Source organism: Chrysemys picta, chromosome 5 (genome assembly GCF_011386835.1).
Source record: "Chrysemys picta bellii isolate R12L10 chromosome 5, ASM1138683v2, whole genome shotgun sequence".
Taxonomy (NCBI): Eukaryota; Metazoa; Chordata; order Testudines; family Emydidae; genus Chrysemys; species Chrysemys picta.
The window spans coordinates 161,985-180,078 of NC_088795.1; the positions used below are offsets into that span (position 1 = coordinate 161,985).

The following is an 18,094-nucleotide window of genomic DNA, read 5'->3' on the forward strand; positions in this document are numbered from 1 at the left end:
TGTGTTGTTACTACCAGCACTGCATTTCTTAATGCTAGCAGAGCAGGCTGGTTAGGATTCATGAACTTCGGAAAGGAAGGGTCGAACTGAAGGGATAATGAATTTATAACTGGGGATGATGGTGTCAGACATCCTATTGAAATCACTGTCACCAAAAGAAAGCGACGCCCTGGCAACAATTAGCGCTGTGCGTGGGCAGTACTTAATTATCAGTCCTGGATATTCCTTTTCTCAGGACCTCAGCTGAAAAGTATTCGTGCTGGTTTAAAATGGAGGGGAGATGCCACTCGTCCAGACCCAGGCATGAAACATGTCTCTCATGTCATCTCAAGTCAGCAGGCTGTGCGTTTCAGCAGAAACAGGAAGAAGATAAAACACAGCTGAGCAGATCTCCGCTGCATTCGGTTCATTGTGGCTTACGGCCTGGTCTCTACAGGGCTATCCTGAGGGCCCCAGGCCCTGTAGTAATTGGGTGAGATCCTCACCCCTGCACTGGCCCATTTATGCTGGGGAAAGGGGGCTGTCAGATCCCCATATCCAGACATGGGAAATTGCCCCCAATGCAGGCACTGAGGAAGACAGCCCTGCTTTCACAAGCCCTGGTCTTGGGAGTGGGCTGGAGGCAAGAGGGTTGTTACATAGGCTTGGCTACAGCAAGGGGTGCGGCAGAATTTCTGGGCAGCATTGAAGCCCATAAGGCAGTAGAGTAGTCAGGGTCCCAAGCTATCTTTATTATCTAGAGTGGCCCAGGATTGGGAGGGCACAAAAGCTGGTAAAAGTGACCTTTGTTGGCCCCTCACTCTCCCTGGGCTGTGAGTTCTGCACTGTCCCGAGCAGCACCGAGTCTCGCCCGTTGATTTTCCAGGAGTCTTCGGCTCTGAAGTGCCGGAGTCCTTTTGAAAACAGGAGTTACGCTCCCGAGGGACTTTAGCGCCTTTGAAAATGGTCTTCATGGTTTGCATTACAAGAGCACCTGGAAGTTCCAGTCCCACGGGGGAGGCGCGGTGGGAAAAATACAGCAAAAAGATCGCCCCAGCACCTAAGAGTCTAAATCGATCCTTGATGGATTGATGCTCCCCTGCTGGAGATATTGAACATCAGCAAGACAGCAGAAAGACCTGTTTTAATTAATGGAAGAATGTTAGAGAGAGAAAAATATGCTTGCTATTTAAAGGCTAGTTCTATCAGAAGTCTATTATTTTTTGTTACATTAGTCAACTTTTAAAAGATGAAGTATGCTCTTTTATTTTTTATATTACTGAAGCATCTAGGGCAGAGGGGGGCAAACATTTTGGCCTGAGGGCCGCATCCAGTTTCCAAAATTGTATGGAGGGCCGGTTAGTGGGGGCTGTGCCTCCCCAAACAACCAGGCATGGCCCGGCCCCACCCCCTATCCGATCCCTCCTGCTTCTTGCCCCCTGACGGCCCCTCTGGGACTCCTGCCCCATCCACCTCCACCCCCATTCCCTGTCCCCTGAGAGCCCCTGGACCCCCTGCTGCCCCATCCAACCCCCCCTCCTTCCTGACTGCCCCCCGGGACTCCTGCCCCATCCAACCACCTTCTTCCTGTCCCCTGCCCCCCCCGGAACCCCTGCCCTAACTGCCCCCCGCTGCCCCATCCAACTCCCCCTCTCCTTCCTGACTGCCCCCCACCCCTGCCCCCATTCACCTCCCCTGTTCCCCGCCCTCTGACCACCCCTATCCGCACCCTTGTCCCCTGACCCCCACCCCAAACTCCCCTGCCCTCTATCCAACCCCCCCTGCTCCCTTCCCCCTTACCGTGCTGCCTGGAACACCGGTGGCTGGTGGTGCTACAGCCGCGCACTGCACAGCACAGAGACCGGGTCAGGCCACGGCTCTGCAGCTGCGCTGCCCCAGGAGCTCACAGCCCTGCCGCCCAGAGCATTGCGACAGTGGCGGGGCGAGCTGAGGCTGTGAGTGAGGGGGAACAGCAGGGGAGGGGCCGGAGGCTAGCCTCCCGGGGCAGGAGCTCAGGGGCCAGGCAGGAGGCTCCCAAGAGCTGGATGTGGCCCGCGGGCCGTTGTTTGCCCACCTCTGATCTAGGGGCTCCTGTCATGGACCGTGACCCCATGGCGCTAGGTACTGTACAAATGAAAATGGCTCTTGCTTCAAAGAATTCACAGTCCTAGTATAGGGAAGGCAGGAATTTGGCTCTGCCACCAACCTACTATTAGGCCTTGTATAAATGGTTGCATCTCCTTTTTGAATCCCACCCTTTGTCCAACTCATTGAGTTAGGTTGTAAGATTTTTGGGCCAGGGGCTGTCTCTCATGATGTAGTTGTATAGTGCCCAGTATAATGGATTCCTGATTCAGACTGGTGTCTCTAAGGTACTCCTGTAGTCAAAATAATTTAAAAAATCAGGTTGATGCGGTCCCTTTAAAGCTGGTCTGTGTTGCCGTACTTATCTCAAAATGTTCCAAACCCACCTTTTTGTACAGTTATTAAAAATCACCAGTGTCTCTGCATCAATGTGTAACAATGGCTAAGAAAACCTTGCTTCCGTGAGGACTGATCTTTCCTAGCAGTGAAAAGCGATCTATTTATTATCAACGTTACAAACAGGATGGCTGCAAGAATCACACTGGGGGAATTGACTGTATTAATAATGTTTCATTTTTTCAGCTCGATTTTTCAAAACTACAGAAAATGAGGATATTAGTTTCTAAAAACTGCACACAGTGAAAATCAGCAGTTTTGGCTTAAACCCACTGCCATGCTCAGATAAATGTGAATAAAATAAATATACTTGGTGGTAGTCTATCCCAGGACTGGCAGGATCAGTGCTATCCATCCCCTACATATTCCTTCTATCCTCCCAGCCCTCCTCTTCTTCTTTATTGCGGTCCGTGATTGGTTGGCCATTGGTATTGTGAAATTGTGATTTATGGTTGGTTGATTGGGATGGTGATTTCATGGTTGGTTGGCTGGTGGGATTGTGACATTGTGATTCCTGATTGGGATTGTTACATCAGAGTTATTTAGGACAATCATCTTGCAGCTCATCTGATCAAATCTCTGTCTGGGGGAACAAAGCAAGAGACAACTCACCAGCCAATCACTCCCTCCAGAGTCAATTCATGGCCCAGTTCCCCTCCTTTTGTAATTTGTCTCTCTATTCTCATTTGGCTGGAAAAATCATAATCCACAACAAAAGTTCCTGGCCTGGCATGATAACAGGAACGTCTCTCCCTGTGGTAATTAGAGATATTTAGTCAGGAGGAGACACAAATCCAGCTGCCTTCTCCAGTGTGGAATCAACAAAAACAATGTTTTCAACCCAACCATATTTGGAGACCACATCACTCGGACAGGACTTGGTTGTTGACCATGGAATGCCAAGCAGAGACAAAGAACCGAGGCCCTGTTCCACACCCCGTTGAAGTCAATGGAAAAGACCACCAATCCTAGAGAATCTCCGAGACACGTGGAGAAGGAACTTAGTAGGATATAGCACCTCAGCACTGACTTTTTCCAGCTGGGGCCTAGTTACCTAATGAATGCATGTACACAGAGGGCCTAAACAATCATGCTTGTATGCTATGATAGGCTCAGTTACCTCTGATGCCACAGTGAAGCCTGCCAGCAGTGAGCTGTTTACAGGGCAGCAGGTGGTGATCAAGGGAAGGAGAGGAGAAGAGAGATGGTGAGGGGGGTTGGGTAATAAGTGGGGAGTGAGGAAAACGAAAGGCATGATGAACCAGGCAGCTCCTCCTGGGTCAAGTGCATGGATGGTAAATTCTGCTGGTTTAATGGCACCCTGGGCCAGCACAGGAAGGGGCAGAAATCAATGGGAGATGTAGACACTCTTCACCTCTGAAAATCAGGCCACTTATTTAGGCACCTAAGTATGGGGTTAGTTGCCTAGCTATCGACACCTGCTGTGGAAAATCGTAGCCCCGGCTTATTTGTGCTTGATCACCTCCCTAAAAATTCTTCAGTCTTCAAGAGCTAGGTGGATCAGTTAGTGTACACAGATGACACACAAGGCATAGAGCTTGCTTCTTCCTTCTGCATTCAAGCCACACACTCTAAGAGACCACAATAATAATAATAATTAATAATAAATAATAACATAGCTCTTCTATCACACTTTTCATCAGTAGATTTCAAAGCACTTTGCAAAGGAGATCAGCATCATTATCCCCATTTTGCAGATGGAAAAACTGAGTCACACAGCAATGAAGTGGCTTTCCAAGAGAAGCAGAGATCTATTCGGTGGGGAGAGAAACACCCTTATAAGAAAAAACCTTCAGGTGTCTGCAGAGATAATGTGCAAACCTCATTTAATGCTGTTTTCAGGAGGAAGACATATATAAGGTAGCAGTCCAGGATAATCTGAAAACAGCCTATATGTATAGATATTTTGACTCCAGTTATGTATTAGGCTAAATTATAGTCCCTCTCTATTAGCAATGAATAGGTAGGATCACTATGTGGGATCTATGCATCTTGCTATGCTGAACAATTAGAAAAAAGAATTGTAAACTCTTTTTGATGATGACTATTGTCTATTTTGTGTTTGTGCAGCACCCAGCAAAGTGGGCTGATCCAGATTGGGGCTTCTGGGGGCTACTGTAATAAAAATTCATAATGAATGAAAAATACATAATGAGTTATAGTAATGCAAGCCTGGATAAAAACATTTCTTTCTTTGAGAAGTAAGGATCATAGATCTAATAATGCCGGCTAAGCAAAGGGATCCCATTTTGGTATCAAGGAGAACAACTGGTTAAAATTTTCTGACCACAATTTTTTCCCAACAAAATATGGGGTTTCATTGAAAACTGTCGATTTTGTTGAAATTTTCCAATTTTTTTATCCGAAAATTCAAAACACAATGTTTTGAATTGACATTTCCAAATATCAAACATTATCGTTATGAAATTCCAATCATAGGATCAACATCGCTAAGCAAAAATGTAATTTCAAATCAACGTTTCAAGACAATACATTTTGTTTTGAGCGAAAAGCTTAATGGTTTTTCTTCTGACATTTCCAAATTGACATTTGTCAGAAACTTTTGGTCTGCCAACTTTATTGACATTGCAACTTTTTGTCCCATTTGGGAATAATAACAAATGACAAAAGATTGGAATTTTCCACAGGATGGAAATTCTGTTTTCTGACCAGCTCTCATTCTCATGCTCTTCTGACCAGCTTCCTTGTTAAAATTCTTAATTTTTTACTTACAGACTAATCTATTTTATTATAAGAACACACTTTTCATTACAACTGTGGATGTCTTGACTGCTAGGAGATTCAGAGGAAGGGACATATATCTGAATCAATGAATGATGAGTCTGAGCTCCACCCTCAAAGTCACCAAAATTCCATGGTAGGACAGTGGATCTTACTTCTTGAAGAAAGGTAACGTTTTAGGTAGGCACATACAAATGTTCTTGTTATCACTGAAAAGCCACTGCCTGGCACTTCTTATAGTTTAAGTTCATCTGTTTTTGTTTCAAGTGACTGTAAGTAGCATCTTAATGCTGTGCAGAAAATGAAAATGATATATGATAGCTGAGGAGTTGTTTTGTGCTGAGAAATTGGAAGGGAAACTCTAGGAAAGACAAGTACAGAATAAAATCAGAACACACACACGTAAGTAAGGGCCAATGTAGGAAAATTATCCTTTACGCTTAGAGTTGTCAATGCTGTAACTTTGAAGGGCTACAAAGAAACTCACATCCAATCTCTTGGTGACTAGAGCCTTAGGACTGGCGTTATTTTGACACTGAACTAAGGGCTGTGAATACTTATGGACATTATTGGTCCTTGTAACATTTGCCTATATGTCACTTGGACACAAATTTCTGTGAATTTACATCTTGATGGACTTTCCAAATGCGGATATGTTCTTGCAAGCACAAACAGGTAGCACTGAAAATTCAAGTTGAATGTGTAGGTAGCCGAACAAATGTGGGATGAGCAAGGTTCGCAGAGAGAATTTTCTTTTAATTTCTTGTTATGTGTTTGACTATTTTACGTATCTCCCAGAATGCTCAAGCACGGGTGATCAATCAGAGCAGGGAAAGGCTCAGCGCTGGCTTGAAGCGTCACCATTCAAAAGGAGCAGAGATAGGCCAACGCTGAGCATATTTGAAATTCCCATTCTTGAATAGTGTCTTTTATCTAAATATAGAGTTAATGGCACTTATATTGTCCTGTGCTTTATCCTCACATCACTTCCGCACAGTGGATACAATGATCTCTATGTAATGGGTGGGGAAACTGAGGCAGAAAAGTTAAGTGATCCTAGATTTTTCGGACCAGAAGGGTCCATTATTATGATAATTTAGCTTGACCTCCTGCATAGCACAACATCCAGATAATTCCACCCTGTAATTTATGCATCAGGCCCTTCCTCACCTAAGACCACACAATAATTTCAGATCAGGGCTCAGGAGAACACCGTTTGCTGTCTGTTGGACCATGTTATCTCTCTCATTAGGATTGTATCTCTGTTATTCAGACACTTTTTCCCCGTGTTCATCCCCCATCTGTTTATCAGCCCAACATCAGAGCTACTCTACAGTTGCTTCACACATATGTATTACAAGCAGTTAATGTTACCTTGCCAAAGTTATGTGTAGAAAGTTACTCACCTATCTTGGGCCTGGCATCACACCTCTTAGCTTACTGTTCTGGGAGCTTAGCCCTCTGAGTTATTGGATTGCATTGACCTTTGTTCTTGCTTGTTTATCTTGAGGATTGGAAAGTACAAATGTCATTGATAGGACCAGATCTAGTTGGAGGGAAAAAATAACTTGTGTTTGTTAAATTGCAGCTTCTCTATGATGAGCAATATCACCGTGAAATGAAATCTCTCTCTCTCTCTCTCTGGTTTACCAGTCATTAAATAATTCCTCCAAACAAACTTTATTTCTTCCATTGCCAATTCAGAGTCATGTCCCTTTGCCTCTTAAATCATCGACTCCTAATGATCTAGCTGAATTGTTATGTGCAACCTGTCCCACAGGAAGCTTTTATATGCACTATAATGATGCTGTTTGTTTGGTCGCTAGCAGTAAGTGTTCTAGTACCTCATTTAACAACCTTTGATATATTTCAGAGAAAACCAGAGCTCAAGCTATTTATGAGAAGTCAGAATTGCCATTGCCTTGAGCCAGTGCTTGCAAAGTACAAGCTGAGATTTACTCCCCGGCTCTAACGTGGATTCACAACTGCCATGAATATTTCTCCCTTCATTGGCTTCCTTAAATCTGCTGTGTCGTTGCTGTTATTGTTATCAATGCTGTACATTGGACAGGCAGCTTGGTCTAGAGTATTGGGTGTTGGCTGGGGTGTTGGGAGCTGGGTTCTAATCCTGACTCTGCGTGGCCTTGGACAAGTCTCTGTGCCTCGGTCTTGTCTTCAAGACAGTGAGCTCTTCCGGGCAGGTGCTGCCTCTCACTATGGGTCTGTCTACGCTGCAGTCAGGAGGTGTGACTGCAACACATGTAGACATCTACCTCGATCAAAGCTATGCACCCCTCATCTCTTTCTCCGGAGGGATGGGGGAATGGCAGGGGCTCTCTCTCTGGCTCAGATGATCAGTCCTCTATTGCTTCACCTGCCACCACTCCTACCCCTGCCTTCCAGAGAGGACCTTTTATAGGATGCTCTGAAGGAGAAGAGGCTCCTGCTACATATGGTTGAGAGGGGGCAGTACAGGTCCTGCTCATTGCCCCCCTTCTCCCCCTCCCTGATGGGATCTGGTGGGGCTCTGTGATCAATGACTAAGCAAATTCCTCAGCTTGTCAACTTCATTTCCACAAAGAGGCCTATTAAGCATGCCCTTAGGGAATGATCTAAAGCCTGCTGGAAATCTTTCCATTGATGTCTCCAGGCTTTGGATCAAGTTGTACGTTCCTTGCCCATGTGGTGTTCTCTGTGAGCACGCTGGGCTTTAGAATACAGGGATTGCTGATCCCACAGCGATGTAGATCGTGTGAAGCATGGGTAAGGTTTGCAGCGTCTGATAGGGGAAGGAAAACATCCATTTCCTTTTGTGTTTGGTAAATTACTCATCCGACTTTATTTCCCATAGCCTGTGGTTCCTGGGCTTGCTACTCTGTGATATACGATGTCTGAGTAACACAGCGCTGTGTGTATCATTCCTATCCCATTCCCAACACTATTTCTGCAGGAGTTCTGGAAGCTTCCATTTGTTTCTCTTACAGTCCTGGGCAATGTCCCACTGCTACCATTCTAGTGGCAAAGCAATGGGGTTTACATATTGGGCTAGTGCAGGGGTCAGCAACCTTTCAGAAGTGGTGTGCCGAGTCTTCATTTATTCACTCTGATTTAAGGCTTGGCGTGCCAGGAATACATTTTAATGTTTTTAGAAGGTCTCTTTCCATAAGTCTGTCATATATAACTAAACTATTGTATGTAAAGTAAATAAGGGTTTTACAATGTTTAAGAAGCTTCATTTAAAATTAAATTAAAATGCAGAGCCCCCCGGACCGGTGGCCAGGACCCAGGCAGCGTGAGTGCCACTGAAAATCAGCTCACATGCCACCTTCGGCACGCGTGGCATAGGTTGCCTACCCCTGGTCTAGTGTGATGGTTTTCCAGATTTTGTTTTTTTGATGAAAAGTCAAAATTTGCCCGAGAAAGCAGACACTTTCCAGGGAAAAAAAAGTTTCTCAAAAACACAATTTTCCATGAAAAATAGTTTTGACAAAAAAATTTCAACCAGCCCTAGTTGTTCTTTTTACTATTTATCTTGCAGGAGCACCTAGGAACCCCAGGCACAGCCCAGGACCCCATTGTGCTAGGCGCTGCACAAACTGAGAACAAAAAGCCCCTGTCCCAACGAGCTAGCAATTGAACTAAGCCCTAAGATCTCCACTAGGCATCTGCATAGGTACCAGGCAGGAGCCAGCCCGACGCAGGTAAAGAATGATAGTCCTTTTGCTTTAAAAATTTTGGGTTTAATTTCCTAGGAGCTGCTTTCTGGAGAAATAATCTGTACAAACCCTTGACATTTGACTTATTTCTCCTGAATGTCTCTATTTTCTGAGCACCGGTGCATGACGATCTCCTTGCAGAAAAGGGAAATGTTTATAAGGACATATCCAACTTTACAGTTCCTTGTAGAAAAACTCAGCGTCAGAGTCAAGATACCAGGCTGCCTCTCCGAGAACTTCCAGGGTACGTGCGCAGTGCACACTAAGCTTGAGTCCGTGGGACCCAGGCGGATGGACTCAGAATTTCCATGCCTATGCTTGAGCATCTGGCTTTAAAGTTGCTGGACCCAGGTCTCACAGCTGTGCAAATATGTCCATACACAGACCGTCTGACTTGGGTCTGAGGCTTGAGCTGCATCCACACTGCAAAATGACAGGGCTTGGACCCAAGTCACAGCAGGGCTTGGGCTCTGATGCACCCCTAGCAGGGTCCTAAGACCTGGGTCCTGAGTCCGACTGATTTGTGTGTGGACGGAAGGGGAGTTAGGGCTCAAACCTGAGCCAGAGCTGGGCTTAGTGTGCTGTGTAGACATACTCCTAGTAATGCTATGAGTGGTGAGTGCGTGAACTCTGGGGATGCTGGGCAAGTGCTTTTTCTCTTCCTGCTGCTGCTTTTCATTTATATCCTGATACAGCCCTACACTTAAGTGGGGGCTTAAAATTAAGCCCCCGCTTAAGTGTTTTGCTTGATTGGGGATTCAGTTGAGGAACATGAGAATATTAGGTGTTACTTCTAAGAAGCTAGGGATGATGTGATATTGCAGTGCTTTGTTTCATTTTGGGAATGTGTGTGTGTGTGTGTGTGTGTGTGTGTGTGTGTGTGTGTGTGTGTGTGTGTGTGTGTGTGTGTGTGTGTGTGTGTGTGAGAGTGAGAGAGAGAGAATAAAACAGTGTAATGGTCTCTGTAATATTCAGCACTACAATTTCCATTAGAAAACCCATTATTTTCCTTTTCCTTGTGTTCCATACTGTACTTTTTTCATTAACTTTGTAAAGCTCTTTGGCATTTTGAGAAATGTTGAATAAATAATAAACTTAGCCATTTTGATTCATCTAAACTGGAGCATTTGTTCAAGCTGTTTGGGACCATGAGATAGACACTGGGCTATTCCCACAAAAGTATTAAGGCATACAATTGTCATCGTAGGTACCTAAGTCCAACATTTAGAATTGAGATACAGCTGGGAGAAATTGTTTAGCCAAAACTTTTTTTGGCAAAAAAAAAAAAAAAATACAGATTTGGTGACACCAAAACATTTCATGAATTGGGGTTGGTTTTGTCAAATAGTTTCAGACCCCCTCCCCCCAAAAATAAATAAAACTAAGAAAAAATCAAACTGTTTCCTTTCAAGATTTTTCAGTGCACCATTTTGATTTTTCAGTTCAAAATGACGTTTTGAAATTTCCTTCAATTTTATTTAAAATATTTTTTAAAATGCTCAAAAATCAAATCAAAACAAACCATTTTATTTGATCCCACAATGATCTTCTTTGATTTTTGTGTGTGTGTGTGTGTGTGTGTAATTACCAGTGCACCATAAAACCTGTTATACCCACCGCCGTAAATAGAGATCCTCAAAAACCTGTTCAGCTGCTTCTGAACCCAGGTGGCAACTAAATGCCCTACATGTCAGCTGGGGTCCCCTATGTGGCTAAGTTTCTGCCTCTGGGCATGTACAGAACTGCCTGGGTCCTGATGCTAATGAAGCTCATTGCCCTCGCTCACACCTGGGATTCACAAAGTATCTGATCTGTGGGGCCCAATCCAGTAGATGTACTCAGAGCACCTGGGAGGTGGGAGACTGAAAATCAAGGCCCTGCTCCAATTCAGGCAGAGCAAGGATTTGGAACCACCTCTCCCCTATCCCAGGTGAGTGTGCTAACGTCCGAGCGATTGGCTGTAATGGGGTGGGGCTCATTCTGTGTGGTTTCTTAGGAGCCTAAGCCAGGTCAGCCACTGCTCACAACTCCAGGAGAGGATTCATGGCTGTGAATCCTAAGTGGAGATAGGTGCCTCTCTCTCAGCATTTCCTACTGGGTAGCTTAGGCACCTCCCCCCCTTAGCATGCTGTGTTTTGTGAATCTCCTTCTTCAGCACCTAGCTTTCCCCATGAACCGCAGGGGGAATCTGAGGGCCTAACTGGGGATTCAACTGGTGGCAGAGTGCCTAAAAGTTAGGCATTGTAACAGTGTCTTTGTGATTCTATCCCTGTGCCTCTCCCATCTCCGTCCAGTTAGCTAGTTTCTAATAACGGTCAATACAGGGGCAGGTGTACAGAAGCTCCTGGACTATATGCTGTAAATACAAAGGATTAGGGCTCATCTCCATGGCAAGTTCATGCACTGGAAGCCAAGGTGTGAATCTAAAGTATACTAGCTTACCATGCGGCCCCTGCTACAGTGCACTACAGAACTTCTAGTGCGTGGGAGCAGGGACTGCCCAGCCAGCTAGTGCGTGGTAGGTTGACACTCTGGCTTGCTGCGGACTAACCATGGCAAGAAGCACTTAGTGTTATATTTGGTGGTGTTGCCCCTTTTGACTTCAGCAGGTTGGAGGTGTTTGAGCTGGAAGTAGAAAGTGGTGGTGATTATTCTTTTGAGGAAGTTTCTATTTATTTACAAAGAATGTACAAAGTCCTGTGTCTTGGAATGCAGAAGGAACCAAGTTTCTTAGCTTATGAGCCTCCTCCAAGCATCTTTAGTCAATACCAGACAGAAGAACCCTCCCTAGCTTTTTCCAGGGTCACACTGCGGTTACGGGTCCTTGCTTGGCTTTTCCTTTGCCTCTCTCTGTTCTTATCTGTGACCTCAATATCTGTGTGTTCGTTAAATAAAATAAATTAATTAATGGAGACAGGATATCTCCTAGAACTGGAAGGGACCTTGAAAGGTCATCAAGTCCAGCCCCCTGCCTTCACTAGCAGGACCAAGTACTGATTTTGCCCCAGATTCCTGAGTGGCCCCCTCAAGGATTGAACTCACAACCCTGGGTTTAGTAGGCCAATGTTTAAACCACTGACCTATCCCTCCCTCACACACCTAGGCAAGATAATATTTAATCCAAAAGCTCCTGGGCAGGTGTGTGTACACACACGCACGCACACACACACCCTTTTGTCTTAGGCAAGGCTTATATTTACTGGTATGTTAATTGAAGTGTGTGTTCATACCTATCAATCTCAACAAGGATTTAACCGAACCCAAAACAATGTTTCACCCAGCTCATAACATTATTATAAAAAATGTGCATGACACAAGCTTATATTATACAGTGCAATAATAGGGTGGATACAATTTGGAATCATCGGATTACAATGTCAAAGGTGAGATTTGCACAATTGCTCAATGCTGGTCTAGTTCCACTCCCATTAAAGTCTACAGTAAAACTCCCACTGACTGTAGTGGGAGCAGAGTTAGACCAGTGCTGAGCATGTCTGAAATTCCACTAATCTTATTTTACTTAATAAATATTTATAATATTTATAAAGTTTAAAGAGCTGTAACTGGGTGCTTGGAGCTCTCACCCCATTAACAGGCCTTGGGACCTGCCTAAAGCTCTTAATTACTATGGCAACCACAGCTTGTTAAATCCACTCGGATGTAAGAGGTTGGCGTGACCCTCTGATAGGAAGGAACTAGTATCAGAGACAGGGAGGCAGAGCAGCCAATCTCAGGGAGGAACCTATGCTGAGATTTATGATCTGTTATTGTTTGAGTTTATCATTGTTATCCCAGGAAAGGCTTAAATCAAACCTTGTAAGTCACATATAGACTTTGGAGCAGAATGGGGATGTCCCCTTCTCAGTGTATTGCCTTATAATACATTTTTAGAGTAAGACACAGAATCCATACAGGCTACCGCTTGTAACAACACTCATTGCCTGCATCTGTGAAATCTGACTTGAGAACCTCTGCATTTAAAAGCATGCATTGCTACTCTCTCTACCAATAGATCAGATCCATTAGCCTGAAGAGCCTCTGTGACAGTCTGTCCCCCCCACCCTTTTTGCAAAACGAAGATAATTTTTGTACAAAACACCTCATGCCTTGTGAGGGATCATTTGAAAACTCGATCTGCTGAACATTATTGTCCTGGTCAAATGTGTACAAAAATGTATGTAAAGTGACAAGATTCTGCTGTAGAACATTGCTGTGGCACGTTCCAAGGATAGAAAAGCAGACCAAACCAGTTCCTCAGGGACAAAAAGCTAGTCAGCGCCTCATCCAGGTGTCAGCATAATCTATTCAGCAATCACCTAGTTCAACCACTAGAGGAGGACAAAGACACACATGGCCAGTGTGTTACATGAGTATGGTGTTGGTAGCATGTCTTGTTTGCTGGTCCCCAGGACATTTTCATTTTTCATTCTCCATGTTTAAAAATACCTGGCATAGCCAGCTGATGATGTGACTCCCCTATTTTCCAAGATCCCCTGGGTCACTGGGGATGATCCCACCACTGATCATTCCCTTATTCCTGACAGGGACAGGTAAACTCTGCCTGTGCATTTGGAAATAGTGACATTTTCAAAGTGAACATAAACCAGCATATAAATTTCCATCTGCAGTTTCATGCATTGAATTTTGTCAATGCGAGTTTGTTTGGGGCACCAGAACATTGGCGAGTTAGAGGTTTTAAAAACCTGACTGCCATGCAAATGCTGTGTCTGTGTGTAAATCTGAGGTTTAGGGCTCCCCAAAAGGAGTGTTTGCAACATTCGAAGCTGCTTTTGCATATGTATCGCTGACTGGCTGATCTCATTCATGAAGTTCTAGCCAGTTTACCTGCTTAATTACATGCACCAGGTGGCATTTAACCCTTCAAACCTACTTTACTACAACGTTAGAAAGAGTCATAGTGTTTAAAGCTAGAACGGCCCAATATTCTGGCCTCCTGTTTATCACAGGCCCCCAACATTACCCAGCACCTGCACACTAACCCTCACACCGGCATGAGACCAGAGTACTAGAGCCTGCAGGAGACTAGGCTATGATGTGTCACTGGCAGACAACAGGAGGGAGTGAGGAGCACCAGTGCTCCAGGCCCCTGCATGGGCTGGTAACTGATTAAGTGAGATGTACCCAGATAATCCTGGCAAGTGACCCACCTCCATGTGTTGCAGAGGAAGGTGACCTCCCCCCCACCCCAGTCACTGCTAGTCTGACCTGGGGGGAAATTTCTTCCCAACTTCACATATGGCGATCAGTCAGACCCCTAAGCATGTGAACAAGAACCAGCCAGCCAAGCACCCGAGAGACAACGCTGCAGACTCCTGGCCCTCCCCATCCAATCTTCCATCTCCAGCTGTGGCCATCCCTGATGCTGCAGAGGCAGGAGATAAATAGAGTGTGAAGAAATCCCTTCGTTTCCTTTGCTGGTGGCCAGCTGAAACCATGAAGCATGAGCTTTGGGAACCTAAGAGAGAAACTGGAAGCGAGCCCAGGACGGCTGAGCCCTGCCCCTCATACATTTGTCTAGCTCTCTTAAAACTAACTACGTTGTTCTCTCCCACAACTCCCATTGGGAGGCTGTTCCAGAACCTCACCCTTCTGATGGTTAGAAACGTTCTTCTAGTTTCCAGCCTCAGTTTGTTCTTGGCCAGTTTATCCCCATTTGTTCCTTTGCCATCCTTGTCCTTTAGCTTACCTAGCTCTTCACCCTCCCCTGCATTATAGATTAAGTAGCACCCTTCAGATACCCACTAAAAGACAATATGCATTCTGCAGCGTCTGTATCTGATCATCTTCTCTCTCCCCTTTCCTCCTCGGGTCACTTCTAATGCAGTCCTAGCAATGGCTAGTTTATTTGTGGCCTGGAGCCAGTATTTCATTATTTAGGATCTCAGCATTTGAATGTGTTGCTGTAGCACACTCTATTGGCATGACATTTTGTAATGGACATAATCTTACCTGTGTGACCAAACCACTGTCCTGTGATGAAATTCGAAATGATGTGTGGCTGGATTTACTACTGCTAATAAAGGAGGAAACACAAACATGAGCAAATCCAATTGGTTGGTTCCAGCTTGCACAGTGAAAAGTGGAGTTTGTAAAGGAAGGTGAGAAGAAAGGAATACAAACAGGGTTATCCAAATTACCTGTGAACTGAAAGGTTCACATTTAGTCCTAACTATTGCTTTTCCTCTTGCTTCTGATTTTTATACATGAAAGGTGCTGCCCAGACCCTGAACCAAAATCTCACACCTGGAACCCCCCAAACTCTGGGCTGTCTGAACATCACATGTAAGGACTCCTCTCTAATCTAAATCTACAGCTGTAGTGTCTCTTCTCACTGCAAAAATTCAGGTGAAACTAGAAGGGATGGACGGCTTGTTATATAGGGCACGAGCTTGTGTTCCCAACTCTGCCACAGGTCTTCTCAGTGACCTGGGGCACATCATTTTGCCTCTATAGTTGTTTTTCCTTCCATCCTTTGTCTTATCTCTTAAGGTTGTAAGTTCTTTGGAGCAGGGACCTTCTCTCACTAGGTGTTTATACAGCACCTGGCTTAAAGGGGGGGCCTGATATTACTGGGGACCTCCAGGTGTTCTCATAATAGGAATAAGAATATAAATAGTTACTACAGAATGTGCACATTTTGCAAGTAGGGTGTTGCCTGCCCCGCTTTAGTTAGAGGTTTAGTTTGTACTCGCTATTCCAGACCAAGTGTACAAACAGGCATCACTGTTAAGCTACACAAAAGTTGACAGTGACAGCTCCAGCTGTAATTTTACTAGAAGTGGTGAGGGTTAAGTTGAATGGGTGATTTTTAAATGAGAAAGATGTGCTTGCAGAGCAGAATGCAGGGAAAAGTCCAGGTTCCAAATGGAACAGATTGTTGGATCAAAGCCTTTCATCTTGACCAACCCTGATGTCTTCTGGTCTCAGCTAGTCCTCTACTGAGAGCCTACTGACAACAACATTTAGAAGTGCCTGAAAGTAGTGTCCACCTGATGGTAATCAGTGGCCTCTGTGCAATGCAATTTGTAAAGAAACCCCACAAACAATCTTCTAGTTTCCTTCATTCACCTGGACATTTGGCTGCTAAACCCCATTATCCATACATTGCTGGATACACAGATGTATACCCCTTTGATAGATTGTGACCCATTTGATGCTCTTTTCAGTGCATGCATAGACTGTAGTCAGTCATGAAGCCTTCTGAGATACTTTGGGGTGAACTAAATTGGTTAATTATAAGAGACTCTTTGGCAGGGGGGCTGGTGCACCATCTTTGAAGCACATTGTCAAGGTTCCTTCCCCACTCTGAACTTTAGGGTACAGATGTAGGGGACCTGCATGAGAAGCTCTAAGCCCAATTAACAGCTTAGATCTGGTCTGGCTGCCACCACTCCCAAGCACTAATTCCCTTCCCTGGGTAGCCTTGCGAGACTTCTTCACCACGAAATTGGTGAACACAGATCCAAACCCCTTGGATCTTAAAACAAGGAAAAATCAATCAGGTTATTAAAAAAAGGCTTTTCATTAAAGAAAAGAAAGGTAAAAGAAAACCCTCTGGGAGAGATTAGCATACCAGCTACTCTCACAGACAACAGATTCCAAACACAGAGGATGTTCCCCTGGGCAAAAACTTAGTTACACAAAAAATACCCAAATACCCAATTTGATCATTCCTCTAATTGCACAAGACAAGTTACAAAGAAATGAACATAAATCTATTTATTCCCTTCACTAATACTCACTACTTGATAAGAGGCTGAATTCTGAAGCTTTCCCACTCCGGTCAAAAGTGAAACTGACCCAGACAAAGGGAACTTCCCTCCTTCCTTTTGAAGCATCTTGTCCTCCCATTGGTTCCTCTGGTCAGGTGTCAGCTAGGCTAGGTGAACTTCTTAACCCTTTACAGGTAAAGAGGCATTAAACCTTAACTATCTGTTTAAGACACACATGGTATGCCAAAGTATGACACATCTATAGGAAAGAGATTGAAAAAAGCCTGCCCTGCAGTCAGATTTCAGCAGCTCGATACGTGGTTTGCACCAAACCTCTTAGCCCGGTTTTATTGAAACACAGAATGGGGCTGTGTAGCAGGGAGACTCATCAGCACAGCACCTCCTGCTGGTCATCCTGGGAATTAGCTTTTCCAGCCCAGAGCACCCTCTGCAGGCCAGTGTCTCACCTTCCACTGGCCCCCCCATGTCCTTCCTGGACTCTGGTACCCCTTACATCAGGGTTTTGCCCCCTGTAGTAACCCACACTCTGGGTTTCCCCTCCCAGGGGAACCCCCAACCCTCTAGCCCCACCTTGCCTCAGTGGCTACTGCCAGTCACCATCTCACCCCCACTCACCGGGGCAGACTGCAGTCTGTAAACCACTCACCATCAGCAAGGACTTGCTGCCTTTATCTATCTCTGGGCTGCCCCTCTGCAGGGGTTTTACCAGGCTGGAGCTCCCCAGCTCCTCTCACCTTCCCCAGCACTGCTCCACCTCAGGTACCTATCTCAGCTCCCAAGCAACCTAGCTCTTCTTTCTCAGAAGCTAAAGGGAGTGTCTCGCCCACAGCCCTTTTATAGGGCCAGCTGTGGCCTGATTGGGGCGTGGCTCCAGCTGTGGCTGTTACCCCAATTAGCCCAGCCTTTTTCTCAGCTGGAGCCCTCTCCAGGGCTGCTTTTAACCCCCTGCTTACTGGAGTGGGGCAGCTGCCCCACTACAGGATGACAGAGTGTCTGTGTTTCACGCCACTGCTTCAACTTTCTCAGATGAAACTTCAGCTTCTTTTTCAAGGTTTGCCAAATGCTGAGTTGAAGCAAAATCATCATCATAAAAAAAAATCCTTGAAATGTTAGATGCTCTGCTAGATAAGGGAAAGATAAGAAAAACAAATGCTATAGAAATAGTTCTCCACTCCTTGAAATCTTAAGTTTACAGTCCCTTATGCATCGATGAAGCTAGGCAGATAAGATCAGTATCAGAACTCTGCTAGCAGCATTAGTGCCCATCTGCCTAGGCTAAGCAGATTTTTGTACAACTCTTGAGATGAAATTACAAGTCAGTTGCTAAAGGGATTGCCATCCTATAGGGGGCTAAAAGAAGCACATGAGAATAAATAACTCTGCCAAATACAAAGATAGAGT

At 45.0% G+C, this 18,094-nt stretch overlaps 1 long non-coding RNA gene across 3 annotated transcripts; it reads right to left on the minus strand.

The window, feature by feature from the left end:
- Positions 1 to 2,397: 2,397 nt before the first annotated feature.
- On the minus strand, positions 2,398 to 17,482 carry LOC135984068 (uncharacterized). 3 transcript variants are annotated; one of them, XR_010601989.1, is made up of 5 exons: positions 17,340 to 17,482; positions 16,703 to 16,858; positions 14,910 to 14,973; positions 6,630 to 6,769; positions 2,398 to 3,213 (listed from the first exon to the last, which is right to left on the minus strand). It is a non-coding gene; the product is annotated as an uncharacterized LOC135984068 (long non-coding RNA). The 3 variants fall into 3 exon arrangements; XR_010601990.1 differs by lacking the exons at positions 2,398 to 3,213; positions 6,630 to 6,769 and adding an exon at positions 13,677 to 14,415 and having other exon boundaries at positions 14,910 to 14,970; XR_010601988.1 differs by lacking the exons at positions 2,398 to 3,213; positions 6,630 to 6,769 and adding an exon at positions 13,677 to 14,415.
- Positions 17,483 to 18,094: the final 612 nt, after the last annotated feature.